Here is a 17,032-nt window from a genome sequence, read left to right as displayed (position 1 = left end):
TAGAAATCATGGAGGTGGAAGGAGCGGGTGGTGCGGCCTATGATGATCGCCTGGGTCTTGGAGGGAATAACACGGAGGAACCACTGGTTGCACCAAGCGGTGAATTACAATTAATTTAGAATACCTTATTATATGCTCTCAACCGACTCGTGATAATATCTGTACTAAAGCTGAGAAGCAGCCATAGTTGTATACTGATATAGCTTACACATCAATACTGTGGAAGCAGTACCTAAGGATAGTTTCACTCTCACATTGTGAAACCCTCTGTATCTAACAACACATCACATACGAGGGGGGACCCAAAAGTAGCCGGAATCGTAATGCTGCACTTCGTGTACTTGTAGTAGCAGGTTGCGCCGTCAGAGGGTTGTTGTAGGAGCTCTGCCGAGTCACTCTGCCACGCGGCGGCCAACAGTGAGAGGTGTGGTTTCTTTGGCAGTTCTTTGAGTGTGTGTACAGTGCAGACGTGAAACGAGGAAATGGCTCGTTCTTACGAACAACGTGCGGCAGTGGAGTTTTGTTTCTTGCTCGGCAAGAACGCAGCAGAAACTGTTGCGATGATTCGGACAGCCTACAAATACCGTGCTCTTAGTGAAACGCAAGTGTACGAATGGTTTAAAAAGTGAGAAATGGTGGTCGAAGATCAGCCCCGTTCTGGTCGACCTTCAACTTCTCGAAGCAAAGACGACGTCGACAAAATCCGTGATCTCATCGGTGTAGATCGACGCAGGACAATCGACCGACTCGAGAACTTGTCCGGGTTGTCCTGGAGCTCAGTTCAGCGCATCTCGACCGTCGATTTGGGGATGTGAAGAGTGGCAGCAAAATTCGTGCCGAAGCTTCTTACCAGAGATCAAAGGGATCGTCGTGTTCGAGCCTGTCTCAAAATGAAGAACGCGTTCAAAGATGATCCACATTTTTTCGATAAAATCATTACAGGTGACGAGTCACGGTGCTACGGGTACGATCCAGAAAGTAAACAACAGTCATCACAATGGAAGTCACCTGGCTCATCTCGACCAAAAAAAAGCTCGACAAGTGAAATCGAATGTGAAAACGATGTTGATCTGTTTTTTGACATCAATGGGATGGTACACTCCGAATTTGTCCCTAAAAACCAGACACTAAACCAACAATTCTATGTGGAGGTTATGAAACGGGTTCGCAGAAGTTTGTCGCAAAAACGTCCGGCTTTATAGGACTCTGGCATGTGGTTCCTGCATCACGACAACGCTACCGCGGACACGGCTCTCAGCGTTCGCCAGTTTTTGGCCTCAACGAAGACGACTATCTTGATCCACGCGCCCTATTCGCCGGATTTAGCACCCTCGGACTTCTTTCTGTTCCCGAGGATGAAAAGAGACTTCAGAGGGAAGCGTTTTGCGCATGTGCAAGACGTAAAATGCAATGTCACGAAAGTGCTAGCAGGTATCAAAGAGGACGAATTTAAAAGGTGCTTCGAACACTGGACTGAACGTTTGGACAAGTGTATTAATGCTAATGGAGAGTACTTCGAAGGAGATTAAGGCTGTATTTGAAAACAATAAAGTATATGCTTTTTAGAAAGAAATTCCAGTTATTTTTCGGTTCCTCCTCGTGTTAGATGTGTAAATAAAACAATGAGACTGATAGCATTGTGTTCGATACGGTGACACCAGACTTGTAAGGGAGGCAAGTGAACACGTGATCTGCCAGCAATGCCCGTTGGACTGTGCTATAGTCCGATCCACGAACGATGGCAGTTCGCGCAGGTCTAGACAAGTACAGGGATTGCATTGTTGCAGGTTCCAAGCGACTGTTGTGGTATGTGCATACATGTGCTTCACTCTTGGAGAAAGCATGTATCCCAAAAATTGCCCCTCCCTTGCTTGTGTAGAAATTGTCACTGACCACCGCCATCAGCTACGACAACTCACAACAAATGGATTATATGAGGCGTGTTTTTTGAGTAAGTACTGTTTTGAAATTAAAAAAATACGTGCTAAGATATCTTAATAATTTTATTTTTACATGAAAGCCTGTACCTTAATCTACGCACTGACGCCATTACAGTCTGACTCTTCCTTGTTTACGTTGTGTACTGAGTGTTTAAGGTGCCTCCGATTATCGTGAGTCCCGCCGACTGTGAAGTACGGGCTGTTATAAGATTTCTCAGTGGTAAAGGCCTAAAAGCGATCGATATTCATCGTGAGATCTATGCAATTTACGGACAAAGAAAATATGAGTGATGGAATGTTAAGAAAGTAGGTGAGAGCATTTAAAGATGGCCGCACAAATGTGCACGATGAACAACAGAGTGGACGACCTTCGGTCTTTAATGAAAGTTTGGTGCAGAAAGTGGACAATAAGGTGAGAGAAAACAGACGCTTTACGATTTTCTCCTTGCGGGATGACTTTCCTAATGTTTCTCGCAGTGTTTTGTATGGCAGTGTGACCGAACACTTGAATTATCGAAAATTGTGTGCACGTTGGGTACCGAAAATGTTGACGGATGTGCACAAAACCAAACGTTTAGACAGTGCATTGACTTTCCTTGAGCGGTACCACAACGGCGGTGATGATTTCTCAAGCCAAATCTCTACGGGCGATGAAACATGCGTGGCCTACGTCACACCGGAATCAAAGCAACAGTCCGTGGAAGTTGAGCAAGGACATCGTTTTGCTGCAAGACAATGCCCATCCGCATGTGGCGAATCAGGCCAAAGATGTCATCACATCTTTTCGATGGGAAACTCTAGATCATCCTCCGTACAGCCCCGATCTTGCGCCCAGTGCCTACCATCTGTTCCTGCACTTGAAGAAACACCTGGGCAGTCAGCGTCTTCGAGACGATGACGAAGTCAAAACAGTGGGGATGCAGTGGTAACAAGACAGGCGGCAGACTTCTATGAGGAGGATATTCAAAAACTGGGTCAACGTTATGACAAGTGCCTCAATATTGACGGAAATTATGTAGAAAAGTAGATTAAGGTACAAGGTTTCACGTAAAAATAAAATTGTTTAGATATCTTAGCACTTCTTTTTTTTTTAATTTCAAAACGGTAATTACTTAGAAAACACGTCTCGTAAATCCACTAAATAACTAACTACAATCACATACATTGCGTACGAAATTCACAGCACAGTGCTGAGAATACTACTGAATGGCCATTGGCTGTCGGAGAATGCGTGACGTAGGCATGTAGAACACGCCAAAACTCGACCGCCATGGTTCATGACTCCAGCTATAGAGCCACATTGGTTGACAGTAGCACTTTTTAGTGAAGAAGGTATTTGCTTGTGTGTTCAGACAATGAGCAACATGAATTTCAGGCAAAGGTGAGCAATCAGATTTCAGTTCACACTTGGACTCTGTGTAGTGAAACACGACAGGCAACAGACAGTATTTTGTCGAGGGCTCGAGTGTTTGGTGGTTTCAGGCATTTGCAGACAGCAGATGGACAGCTGAAAATGAACATTACAGTGGAAGGGGTTCAGTTTCCAAAAACTGATGGAAATGTTGAAAGAGACCAGGATGTTGTGCATGCAGATCATTCGTTGACAGAATGATTGGGGCAGAGTTGAATTTGAGTCATACCACTGTTCATCAGATACTGACCTGTGAATTGGAAACGAGAAAACTCAAAACTGGTTCTGAGAAACTTTACACTTGACCAACAGAATATGAGGAGGGACAGGTGTGTTGAATTTTTGGAAGCAATTCAAAATGGTGCCGTTGTTTGGATCATATAGGCCCAGTTGTGGGTAAAGCAGGTGGTGGACTTCAGTTTATTGATAGAATATTGGAGACATGCGATCAGTTTGCAGAGAAGATGCTTGCAAATCACTCGTGTGACCCAGTCTCAGAATATTGCTCAAGTGTGTGGGACCCATACCAGGTAGGGCTAACAGGGGATACTGAATGTATACAGAGAAGGGCAGCACGAATGGTCAGAGGTTGTTCAGACCATGGGAGAGTGTCACAGAGTATCAAATGGTTCAAATGGCTCTGAGCACTATGGGACTCAACTGCGAAGGTCATTAGTCCCCTAGAACTTAGAACTAGTTAAACCTAACTAACCTAAGGACATCACAAACATCCATGCCCGAGGCAGGATTCGAACCTGCGACCGTAGCGGTCTTGCGGTTCCAGACTGCAGCGCCTTTAACCGCACGGCCACTTCGGCCGGCCACAGAGTATCGAAGGAACTGAACTGGCAGACTTAAAGACAGACATAAGCTCTGGTGAGAAAGTCTATTAACAAAGTTTCAAGAACTAGCTTAAAATGGTGTCTCTAGGAATATACTACAACCCCTTGGTTACCACCATTTTGGGGTAACTCCACAACAGAGAAAAAAATTTTAGGGTGCAGAAGCGTATAATAAGAGTAACAAGTTGAGTAAATCCAAGAACACCATGTCGAAACCTATTCAAAGAATTGGGCATATTAACCACAGCTTCTCAGTATATTTATGCCTTAATGAAGTTTGTTGTAAATAATACATCTCTTTTTCCAACTAACTGCTTAGTACATAGTATCAATACTAGGAATAAGAACAATATACATAAAGATTTAAAATCACGTACTCTTGCCCAGAAAGGAGTCCAGTATTCAGCAACCATTAAGAGTTTAGTTTCAGACAAGGCCCAATTTAAACATAATTTAAAAGAATTTTTGGTGGCCAACTTCTTCTATTCCATCCATGAGTTTCTCAACAAATGCAGTAGACCATTTTAATGAAAATTTATTATACTTTAATTTTTGGTAATACTTGGTTGTAACAGCCAAGTAACTACCTACTGTGTGAATGATGGATGTATGGAAAGCAGATGTATGTCTTAAGTCTGTAAATAGTGGAAGTTTAATTTTAAATCTTGTACAAAATCTGACTGTTCCTAATTGAGGATCATCCAAATGAATCATTTACTTTAATTTTTGACAATACTTGGTTGTCATAGCCAAGAAACTAGCAAATGTCTGATTGATGGATTTAATGAAAGCAGATGTAAGTATTAAACCTGTAAATGTTAGAAGTTTAATTTTAATTCATGTACATAATTTTACTGTTTATTGACTGAGGATCATTAAAATTAATGAAACTTAAGTTTTTCTAATTACGTTTTTGTAATGTTTTTATCTGACACGTTCCACACCCAGGAGGATTCCCCCTTTTATGGGTCTATGGAATGAATAATTAATCTAATTTAATCTGATCTAATCTAACCAACATAGGGACAGTGAGGGCAAGATAAGAATAATTACAGCACGCACAGAAGCATTGAAACAACGATTCTTCACATGCTCCGTGCACGAACGGAACGGGAAGAAACCGTAGTACATGGTAGAGCTGGAGGTATCCACTGCAGTGCGCTTCATAGTGGTTTACAAAGTATGGATGATGTAGATCAAAAATTGTTGGTGGTTGTATGGTGAGTTCTTCGGTAACGAAGCAAGCCAAAGTGTTTGGTGTTTAAAGAGGCTATCGGAGATTTATACCGCAGACAGGTGATGCGGAAAAACATCATAGGCAAAGTCAGAACGCGGACGAAAATGCGTGTCGAGTTATCGAGACAGACGGTCACTGAAGAGGACTGTGACGAAAAATAAAAGGACGATAGCTGCAAAAGCCACTGCAGAAATGCATGTCGCGCTCGTGAATTCTGCCAGCACCAAAGCAACACGAAGGGACCTCCACAAGAATGGATATGGAGGAAAGTGATTCTGTCGGATTACAGTTTGATTTAAAGTAGTTGTCACTTGTTTGCGGCGTTGTCACGTCAAGTACTCAGCGCATGGCCACCCCCGGCGATAGAAAATCGTTTGAAAGCCTGCACCTTCTACAAAAAGTAAGTAAAAATTTCAAACCCACATATGATGTACATCTCTGCAATGTCTCTCAATCTGTCAAATATCTATTCTTAATTTTAATTAGGACAAGAGTTACGTTAATTTGTTTGAAACCATTTAAATTCTCGATTTCGGAAACAGCTTCTAACTTATCACGTCATTACTAAAAAACTATTCGTTTTTCGTAGTGCATTACGTTTCCTGTATATAAATTTCTGAGAACAGCGTTTTTAAGCAATCCTATCAGTACTAAACTCGAAACAAGTATGACGTTTAAAATCTCTATCTCCTATAAATATTTTGCCGCGCGGGATTAGCCGAGCGGTTTAAGGCGCTGCAGTCATGGACTGTGTGGCTGGTCCCGGCGGAGGTTCGAGTCCTCCCTCGGGCATGGGTGTGTGTGTTTGTCCGTAGGATAATTTAAGTTAAGTAGTGTGTAAGCTTAGGGACTGATAACCTTAGCAGTTACGTCCCATAACATTTCACACATATTTGAACTTTTTTTTTATAAATATTTTGTAAATATTTTGAAATTTACGTAGAGTATCGATCTCAGTGGTATCGATAAGCATATCAAATATCTTTTCTTAATTTTAATTAGGGCCGTTGTTACATTAACTATTGAAGTGTCAGAAATTTCCGCGTGCGGAAAAGTTTTCTTCTTTAGATTGCAAATCTCGAGAACTATTACACACATTGAATAACATCTTGGTGTATATACAAAATGAAATAGAATTAAAATTCATCTCTGCGTCGTAGTCGCAGATCTTATTTGAACTGAATAGCAGCAGACAATTTGAAATGAAACCTTTTGAATTTCCGGCATGTGCAACAATTACCCTTTTTCCTCTGCCGATCAAAGCTGCCATACTACCGCTGATGGGTCCGTCTGTCCAGCCTTTCTTTAAACTGTGTCTTGCATTTCATCTACATCTACATGATTACTCTGCAATTCACATTTAAGTGCTTGGCAGAGGATTCATCGAACCACAATCATACTATCTCTCTACCATTCCACTCCCGAACAGCGCGCGGGAAAAGCGAACACCTAAACCTTTCTGTTCGAGTTCTGATTTCTCTTATTTTATTTTGATGATCATTCCTACCTATGTAGGTTGGGTTCGACAAAATATTTTCGCATTCGGAAGAGAAAGTTGGTGACTGAAATTCCTAAATAGATCTCGCCGCGACGAAAAACGTCTTTGCTGTAATGACTTCCATCCCAACTCGCGTATCATATCTGCCACACTCTCTCCCCTATTGCGTGATAATACAAAAGGAGCTGCCCTTTTTTGCACCCTTTCGATGTCCTCCGTCAATCCCACCTGGTAAGGATCCCACACCGCGCAGCAATATTCTAACAGAGGACGAACGAGTGTAGTGTAAGCTGTCTCTTTAGTTGACTTGTTGGATCTTCTAAGTGTCCTGCCAATGAAACGCAACCTTTGGCTCGCCTTCCCCACAATATTATCTATGTGGTCTTTCCAACTGAAGTTGTTCGTAATTTTAACACCCAGGTACTTAGTTGAATTGACAGCCTCGAGAATTGTACTATTTATCGAGTAATCGAATTCCAACGGATTTCTTTTGGAACTCGTGTGGATCACCTCACACTTTTCGTTATTTAGCGTCAACTGTCACCTGCCACACCATACAGCAATCTTTTCTAAATCGCTTTGCAACTGATACTGGTTTTCGGATGACCTTACTAGACGGTAAATCACAGCATCATCTGCGAACAACCTAAGAGAACTGCTCAGATTGTCACCCAGGTCATTTATACAGACCGGGAACAGCAGAGGTCCCAGGACGCTTCCCTGGGGAACACCTGATATCACTTCAGTTTAACTCGATGATTTGCCGTCTACTACTACGAACTGCGACCTTCCTGACAGGAAATCACGAATCCAGTCGCACAACTGAGACGATACCCCGTAGGCACGCAGCTTGATTAGAAGTCGCTTGTGAGGAACGGTGTCTAAAGCTTTCCGGAAATCTAGAAATACGGAATCAACTTGAGATCCCACGTTTCATCAAGCCAAACGATATCATCAGAATTTCTTCCCACTAATTCTCTAAGAAAGCGGCAACGCCAGGCTGCAGTATCTTGGCGTTCCATTAGTAACTTTCCGCCAGAGATGGATTTACAGCGGAATCCTAACATTTTCACGACTCGTAACACAGACGATTTACTACCCTGAAACAGGTCAGCAGCTGTGAGGGTAGCATGTAGTTTTTTGAGTGTCGGATACTCCTTCCTCGAATAAAATGCGTATATTTGACGACGAATGGCATCTTCCTGAAAAGAGTCAAGTTTTGTGACCCTCTTCTCTAGTCGCCTCTTTTTCCCAGGTGTCTCCAATTTAGACGATTCACTTGAGCCTTCTTTCGCGAACTTCTCCTTGCAGATTCTTATTACTGATCGTTCGCTACCTTGCAGAGCAGCTGCAGTTCGCTCCACCACCTTATCCACAGGAACGAGAGGCCCTCCTGCATCCCCCCCTCTCTCAAAATACTCCTTCAAGAGACACACGTATTCACGCGCCTGGCTGCGTACAACGACGCCATGTCCGCCACTTTTTGGAGGTTTCCGAGGAGTGGTCAGCCTCGGCCTCCCTCTCTCGCGACTGCTTTCGTCAGACATCGTAAACACGCGAAGCTACAAGCCACTCAAATCTCTCACCCGCACGTCTACAACGGCTCGCTGACGACCGGCTGGCACAATGCCTCAGTCAGCTCAGCAGAGCCAGGGGGGGCCCAAATGGCCTGCGCAGATCGGCGAATATTTCGTCGTTCTGCGCATGACGTCAGCATAGAAGCACGTTGTGTCGAAACGCCAAAAGAGCTGTTTTACCGGTGTTGTTGTTTTGCTTTGGTGTGTGGTGTTGTTGCGGTGATTTGTAAAAGTGTTGCGTTAAAATGCCCGGGTGTGCTGTAACAGGGTGTCTGTCGTACAGCCGAAAGACAAAAGGCACGGATATAATTTATGATTCGTTCCCAAAAGACGTTAAAGTGCAGAAGGCCTGGCTTATGAAGTGCCACCGAAAAGATCGCTTCAACGTTGCGACGTCAACTGTTTGTTCATTGCATTTCACATCCGATGATTATCTACGTGACTTGCGAGCAGAACTTCTCAATCTACCGCCGAAGAAAACACTTAAACCAGACGCAGTGCCGAGTGTGAATATACCAGGAAGTGTTCCCAGTGTTAGTGGAAATTCAGGCCCTGATGGCACAGTTTCTCCGAATAGGGCAGACAGGTTGCAGGCAAGAAAGACTACGAAAAATGCAATTGAGCACCTGGTTAGTGTGTCTCCGAAAAAAAAGAAAAATAGACCAGTCAACAGCGACAGATGACTGTGGCACTGATAGTAAACAGATCAGCGAACTCTGTAAACGTGTAGAAGAATTAGAATACAGGAACCGCAGACTGACAGCTATGTGTGCAAATCTCAGGTGTTGTGAGAAGCGTTTGAAACTCAAAGTGAAAGCTTGTGGTGAGGAAATAAAATATCAACAAAAGTGTGAAAAGAAGCAAGTGCAGGAGAAGAGTGACTCAAATATTAGGCAAATGGTTTTCAAAAGCACAGATAAACTGTTTGTTGAGCGGAAAGAAACGAGCAAAATGGCAAAGGGAAGATATTTGTAAAGCGGTTACACTTCGTGCTGTGTCTAGGAAGTGTTATTTGTTTTTAAGAAATCAGGTCGGTTTCCCACTTCCAGGACTGTAAACACTCAAGAGATGGACGTCACGCTCTTTCAGATGCTTTCCTGGTGTGCTGACAGATGTTTTGCAACTAATGAAAGCCCGCTCGTCAGTATTGACAAAAACTGAACGTGTGTGTGTGTGTGTGTGTGCTATCATTCGACGAAATGAATGTAGACAGCAATATTATTTATGATCCTGTTGAAGATCGTGTTGTAGGGCCACACAGTACTATTTGTTATGGTACGTGGTTTGTTTTCTGGGTGGAAGCAACCCATTTACTATGATTTTGACACACAAATAACAGCTGATAGGTTAAACAGTATTATCTGCTCTGTACAAGATGTTGGTTACGATGTTGTTGCGGTAGTGTGCGACCTTGGAACAAAAAAATCGATCTGTGTGGAAAGATTTTAATGTGACAGAAACAAATTCCTGCTTTTCCAATCCGCAGTATGAAAATAAACGAATCTGGGTGTTTTCAGATGTTCCGCATTTGTTTAAATTAATGAGGAACCACTTTCTGGATGACGGACTAAAGCTTCCAAGTGGGAAAATTGTTAATAAATCTATTGTAGAAAGACTGCTCGCATTAGATAGGAGTGAAATGAAGTTGTGTCCTAAACTGTCACAGCTTCATCTCAGTGTCAAGGGGAGAGAGCGTCAAAGGGTTTATTTGGCAATGGAACTTCTTTCGAGTACCACAGCTAAAGCCATAAAGTACTTAATGCCTGAGGAAGAGGAAGCAGCAAATTTTTTTTCAGTTAGCAAACGACGCATTTGACATTCTGAATGCTCGGAGGTACAATAAGAATGTGTTATCATGTGGTTATGGGATACATAAGGATGTTCAAGAAAGAATATTGAGAGAACTGTATACGTGTGCCGAAAAAATGCTCGTAGGCAATGCAAATCACTTGCTCCCATTCCAGAAAGGCATTATGACAACTGTTCGGTCATTATTTGTACTGTTTTCAGATCGTCAGCCACTACAAATAACATATATTTTAACTGCAAGATTGAACCAGGATGCACCGGAAACTTTTTTCTCACAGATCAGAGGAATTGGTCATTTCCATTCGAACCCTTCTCCAACAGAAGTAAAATATCGATTACGGTTGTTACTGCTGGGACACAATGCTCATGACATTCCTCTGTCAAGTGACACATCAGTAGAGGCAGGTGAGTCTGACGGATTTTTGACGTCACATCTGTTCACAGGAATTTTGCCTGACATGAGCGAAGCACTGCAAATGATAGATGGTGAAAAAGAGCTACGAGATATTGACTTTCCTGTTCAACCTGCACCAGATGAATCTGCTGTCAAAGAGGGATGTGACTGCTCTGCAGAAGGATTCCGTTACCTGGCTGGCTACATTGCATATCGTGCAAAGAACTGTGACGAAACACTGGGAACGCCGTCTGCTGATATTTTAAGTCCTCCAACAAATGAAAATTATGCTTGGATTGAATTTCTATCTCGCGGTTGGCTTACAGTTCCAACAGATGAGTGGCTACATAAGGTGTCTCAGTTTGAACTAATTTTTAATGAATTTAATGGATTGGATAGTATTTCCAAGGGAAAAAATATAGTGAAAACAAACTAAATATCCGGCATTTTCGTCACACGTTATAAAACTATATGTCAGAACACGACTTTTCATTCGTATGCGGTACCTCAATAAGAAGCATAAAATGCAGAAAGCAGCAGCAGCACAGAAGCGGAAATCAAGACAGTGGCACTCTTCTTCTACTACAAAAATCTAAACAGGTAAATCAATTGCTTTAAATAATTTCCTGAGAACTTATTGGTATTATAAGTAGTTGCTTGTCCTTACAAGGGAACCTCCCATCGCACCCCCCTCAGATTTAGTAATAAGTTGGCACAGTGGATAGGCCTTGAAAAACTGAACACAGATCAATCGAGAAAACAGGAAGAAGTTGTGTGCAACTATGAAAAAAATAAGCAAAATATACAAACTGAGTAGTCCATGCGCAAGATAGGCAACATCAAGGATAGTGTGACATTAGGAGCACCGTCGTCCCGTGGTTAGCGTGAGCAGCTGCGGAACGAGAGATCCCTGATTCAAGTCTTCCCTCGAGTGAAAAGTTTACTTTGTTTATTTTCCCAAAGTTATGATCTGTCCGTTCGTTCATTGACGTCTCTGTTCACTGTAATAAGTTTAGTGTCTGTGTTTTGCGACCGCACCGCAAAACCGTGCGATTAGTAGACGAAAGGACGTGCCTCTCCAATGGGAACCGAAAACATTTGATCGCAAGGTCGTAGGTTAACCGATTCCTCCACAGGAAAACACGTCTGATATATTCTATACGACACTGGTGACGGCATGTGCGTCACATGACAGGAATATGTTGTCGACCCACCTAGCTTGTACACTTGGCGAATGGGTAAAAAGATTCTTCTACCTTGCCCGATTTAGATTTTCTTGTGGATGTGATAATCACCCCCAAAAAAGTGATGAAAACATAAGAGTTTGTCACATAAACTGCAACAAATGAATGCAACAGTTTCACAGTCGCGCGGTTTTCCCTGTGCTCTGTCAAAACATATGTTTTTACGTTTTCAAATTTTTCGGTGTGTAGATCGTCAAACCCTGCATATGTCCAAGCAAATCTGAACATGTCCTGGAATTTTCCAGAGCGGCTGCTCACGCTAACCACGGGACCATGGCGCTCCTGGGCTCGCATTATCTTTGATGTTGCCTATCTTGCCCATGGACTACTCAGTTTGTATATTTTGCTTATTTTTTTCATAGTTCCACACAACTTCTTCCTGTTTTCTCGACTCATCTGTGTTCAGTTTTTCAAGGCCTATCCACTGTGCCAACTTATAACTAAACCTGAGGGGGCTGCGATGGGGAGGTTCCCTTGTCAGTAAGAGTCGCTTGCTGCGCTAGCCGCTGCCTCGCTTTGCCCCTACAGTGACGTCACTGCGCCAGCCAATCACAGCCGACTTAGCTTCGGGCCCAACCTCCCTTTTAAATAACCTTGAGCAGAGCGAAGTGGCAACACAGTGGCAGCCGACAGGGTAGCATTCATCTCACGCTAGGTGAGGAGAACCTTACGTCATAATGACGAAACGCTACGTCATCGTGACGTAAATAATCTAAATCGGCTAAATGAGTACGTATATCGATCTTTGCAGTTGTACCGATAACGCCAAAGCTAAATGTAAATACGTGTGTACAATCGAAGTGGCAGGAGTTGTGTGACATGCTCATCCCAGCTGAATGAATTGTTAAATGTAATCCCAACAATTTGCGATGTTATTGTGTATTTCACGAACATAATTAATGTCTGAGCGCAGAAGCCATAACGAAATAAAAAAAAGGCTTGTCATTCTTTTTAAATTCGAGGAATCGTGCATAAAACGTGTGGACAGAAAAGTGAAGTAATTAATTATTAAGCTGCAATCCAAAGAATGTGGGATGTTATTGTGTGTTTCGTGAACGTAACGAATATCTGAATGAAGGAATCATAACCACAACGAAAGTTAAAAAAGTGTCTAGTCATTTTTTCAGTCCGATTAATATTGAATAAATCATGTCGATAAAAACGTGAAATAGGAAGAAATTAAAGTGTTTCGTATTTTTACAAAATCCAATGAATTGTACATAATTCATGTCGGCAGAACGTTAAACTTAGAAATTGAAGTGGTTCTAAAGATAATTCCGAATGTTGCTAGAAACATTAAACCATCTAGTTCCATTTAATTTTGACTTTGTGTTGTAAATCAACTAAGAAAGATAGTGAAATCTTCCAGACTATCTTCATGCATCTGCTCGAAAGTTATCTCATCTCCGTTAGAGCCCATGTTCAGAACGACGTACACGCTAGCAACACCGGAGAATAGGACAATGAAAGCACATAAACCAATAACAATGCAGATTCAAGACGCGCACAACAGTCGATATATATTCAGAATGCACACAACAGTCGATAGGACAACTCGTCAAACTCATGATGACGCGTGCGTACGTCACTATGACGTAGGACTTTCCTCAGCTGCCGTGAGATGAATGCTACCCCAGCCGACAGCGCCGGCTGCCATTGGTTTATTGGTGGCGGGAGCCCTGCAGCCCGTTGCCTGTCAAGTGACAGCTAAATAATAGTATAGTCTCGTTTCATACTGTTTCCGACTTCTGGCCGAATTTACTTACCAAGAGTGAAACACAGTGGGGGTTTGTGATATAACAGGGTGTATACGGCCCGGGAGATCCGGGAAAAACCCGGGAATTTTTTCATCCGGGACAAACCCGGGAATTTCTTACAATTCCGAGATTTTTCATTGTTTTCGATTTCAGTTAAAGTTTTGTAGGTTTGACGTGTAAGATCTGATACTCTGACAAAGAACTTGAGTCCAGTACTGCTGAATAATACTGCAGCAGTGAAACATAAATCAGGGAATAACACCAAAATAAAGGTTTAGTTGCATAGAAAATGGGTAATTTATAGAATGCACAGACCAGTTTGCCGACACCGTAAAGTGTCAAAGGCTTTAGATCGAAGATTATGCTGTACGTCCGTAACAACTAACGTGCATTCAATGTGCGTGACGTCACAATTGTTTACATTTCTAACAGATCACCAGAAAATATTACGAATAGTGGCTTGAGATGTGTTACTTTTGTAGAAATGCACTTTGCCGAGTTGAGCGAGTTCGGCCTACCTTCGTAACGTATGCGCCGCGGCCCGTCTTTCTCGTAGGCCTCGTGCTCTGGTTAACTGCCGTCATTCGCTAGCGAGATCACGTGACATGAACTATGACTGGCTGACAAAAGTGCATCGCTCAACGCAATCTCTATTTCAGAGTTTCCGAAGCTACCGTGCTGTAATTTGTGTAAATACTTTCGCAATACGAAAATAAACTCTGTGCATATTGTCTTGCATCAAACATCTTTCCAAACGTTATTGTTTTTCCTGGATTTCGTTTTCTTAAGTGCTGGGACGTCCTCCGCCGGTATAAGACCTTTACGATTCAAAGGACTGATAGGTTTTACAGCCCCGAGGGAAAGTATACTGTTGCTTAACACGGATGTATTTTCACCCGCTTTATACGTAATTTCATCCGGGAGAAATCGTGTTTTTAACCGGGAAATCCGGGTATTTTTTTTCTTGTCCACGTAGACACCCTGGTGATGATTTGGGCAGTCATTTCGTGGTAATACATCGGCCCCGTGGTTACCCTGCCCAGGATTCCGTGACCATTTTGGCTGAGCAGGTACATCCCATGCTAAAATGCTTGCTCCCTGAGTGGTGCTGTTGTGTTCCGAGACGGCAGGTGCCCCGTTCGCAAAGCTCGCGTTGTCCAGGCCTGCTTTCGTGAGTACGAGAACGAGCAGTCGCATTTCCCTTGGCAATCACAGTCACCAGGCCTCAGTATCATTGAGCCCTTGGAGAGGAGGGTATGTACTCACAACCCACCTGCCCCATCGTTGCCTGGACTGGCCAGTATTTTGTAGGAAGAACGGTAAAAGACTCCCTTGAAAACCAAGCAGGACCCATACTTATCCATTATGAAACGACTGAAAGTTGTTTGAATGCCATCAGGTTTCCTACACCGTATCAGGCACGGCAGTGTGTTTTGTTCAAATGGTGTTCCCATAGTTTTGTCCAATCCCTGTACTTCGCTATCAATGCTAGACGACAATTTTACCATTCTATTTCTCTTCCTCTAACATATCTACCTCTTCTATATCTCTTTCAACCCATTCTATCGTCTTATGTCTCTGCTTGATGAGAATAGCTCACAAGCTGCAAGAATATAACGAGAAAATTCCCAACTAGCAATAGGACTGACATTCATAGAAGAAAAATATGTTTACTTTCATATACATAGTCATTACTATTATTATTATTATTCTTGATTGTTATAATTATTTTTTGATTGTTATAATTATCTTTGTACTACTTTTATAATCTCTATTTTTTTCTTTAACATTAATACTGTATAACATGTTATATGTCCTTAATGTTCTGTAGAAACTGAAATTTGTTGGATCTGAGTATGCCTGGTTAGGTGTAAGAGAGGGCCTGAAGGCCCTAATCTTGCCGGGTAAAATAAATGCATAAATAAATAAATAAACGCGAACTACAAGTCAACACTGAATTAGAACTATACAGAGTGGTCCATTGATCGTGACCGGGCCAAATATCTCACGAAATAAGCGTCAAACGAGAAAACTACAAAGAACGAAACTTATGTAGCTTGAAGGGGGAAACCAGATGGTATTATGGTTGGCCCGCTAGATGGCGCTGCCATACGTCAAACAGGTATCAACTGCGTTTTTCTTTTAATATGAAGCACCATTTTTTATTACATATTCGTGCAGTACGTAAAGAAATATCAGTGTTTTAGTTGGACCACTTTTTTCGCTTTGTGATAGATGGCTGTATAATAGTCAGAAACATATGGCTCACAATTTTAGACGAACAGGTAAGTTTTTTAAATTAAAATACAGAACGTAGGTACGTTTGAACATTTTATTTCGGTTGTTCCAATGTGATACATGTACCTTTGTGCACTTATCATTCCTGAGAACGCATGCTGTTACAGTGCGATTGCCTGTAAATACCACATTAATGCAATAAATACTCAAAATTATGTCTGTCAACCTCAATGCATTTGGTAATACGTGTAACGACATTCCTCTTAACAGCGAGTAGTTCGCCTTCCGTAATGCATTCACAATGCGCTGACGCATGTTTTCAGGCGTTGTCGCTGGGTAACGATAGCAAATATCCTTCAACTTTCCCCACAGAAAGAAATCCGGGGACGTCAGATCCGGTGAACGTGCGGGCCACGGTATGGTGCTTCGACGACCAATCCACCTGTCATGAAGTATGCTATTCAATACCGCTACAACCGCACGCGAGCTATGTGCCGGACATCCATGATGTTGGAAGTACATCGCCATTCTGTCATGCAGTCAAACATCTTGTAATAACATCGGTATAACATTCGGTAGGAAATCAGCATACATTGCACCATGTAGATTGCCATCGATAAAATGGCGGCCAATTATCATTCCTCCCATAATGCCGCACCATACATTAACCCGCCAAGGTCGTTGATGTTCCACTTGTCGCAGCCATCGTGGATTTTCCGTTGCCCAATAGTGTATATTATGCCGGTTTACGTTACCGCTGATGGTGAATGACGCTTCGTCGCTAAAATCTGTCATCGTCCTGTAGTTTCTCTTGTGCCCAGTGGCAGAACTGTACACGACGTTCAAAGTCGTCGCCATGCAATTCCTGGTGCATACAAATACGGCACGGGTGCAATCGATGTTGATGTAGCATTCTCAACACCGACGTTTTTGAGATTCCCGATTCTCGCGCAATTTGTCTGCTACTGATGTGCGGATTAGCCGCGACAGCAACTAAAACGCCTACTTGGAGATCATCATTTGCTGCAGGTCGTGGTTGACGTTTCACAAGTGGCCTGAACACTTCCTGTTTGCTTAAATAACGT

This window comes from Schistocerca piceifrons, chromosome 11, assembly GCF_021461385.2.
Source record: "Schistocerca piceifrons isolate TAMUIC-IGC-003096 chromosome 11, iqSchPice1.1, whole genome shotgun sequence".
Taxonomy (NCBI): Eukaryota; Metazoa; Arthropoda; class Insecta; order Orthoptera; family Acrididae; genus Schistocerca; species Schistocerca piceifrons.
Note: the sequence above shows the minus strand (reverse complement) of the source record.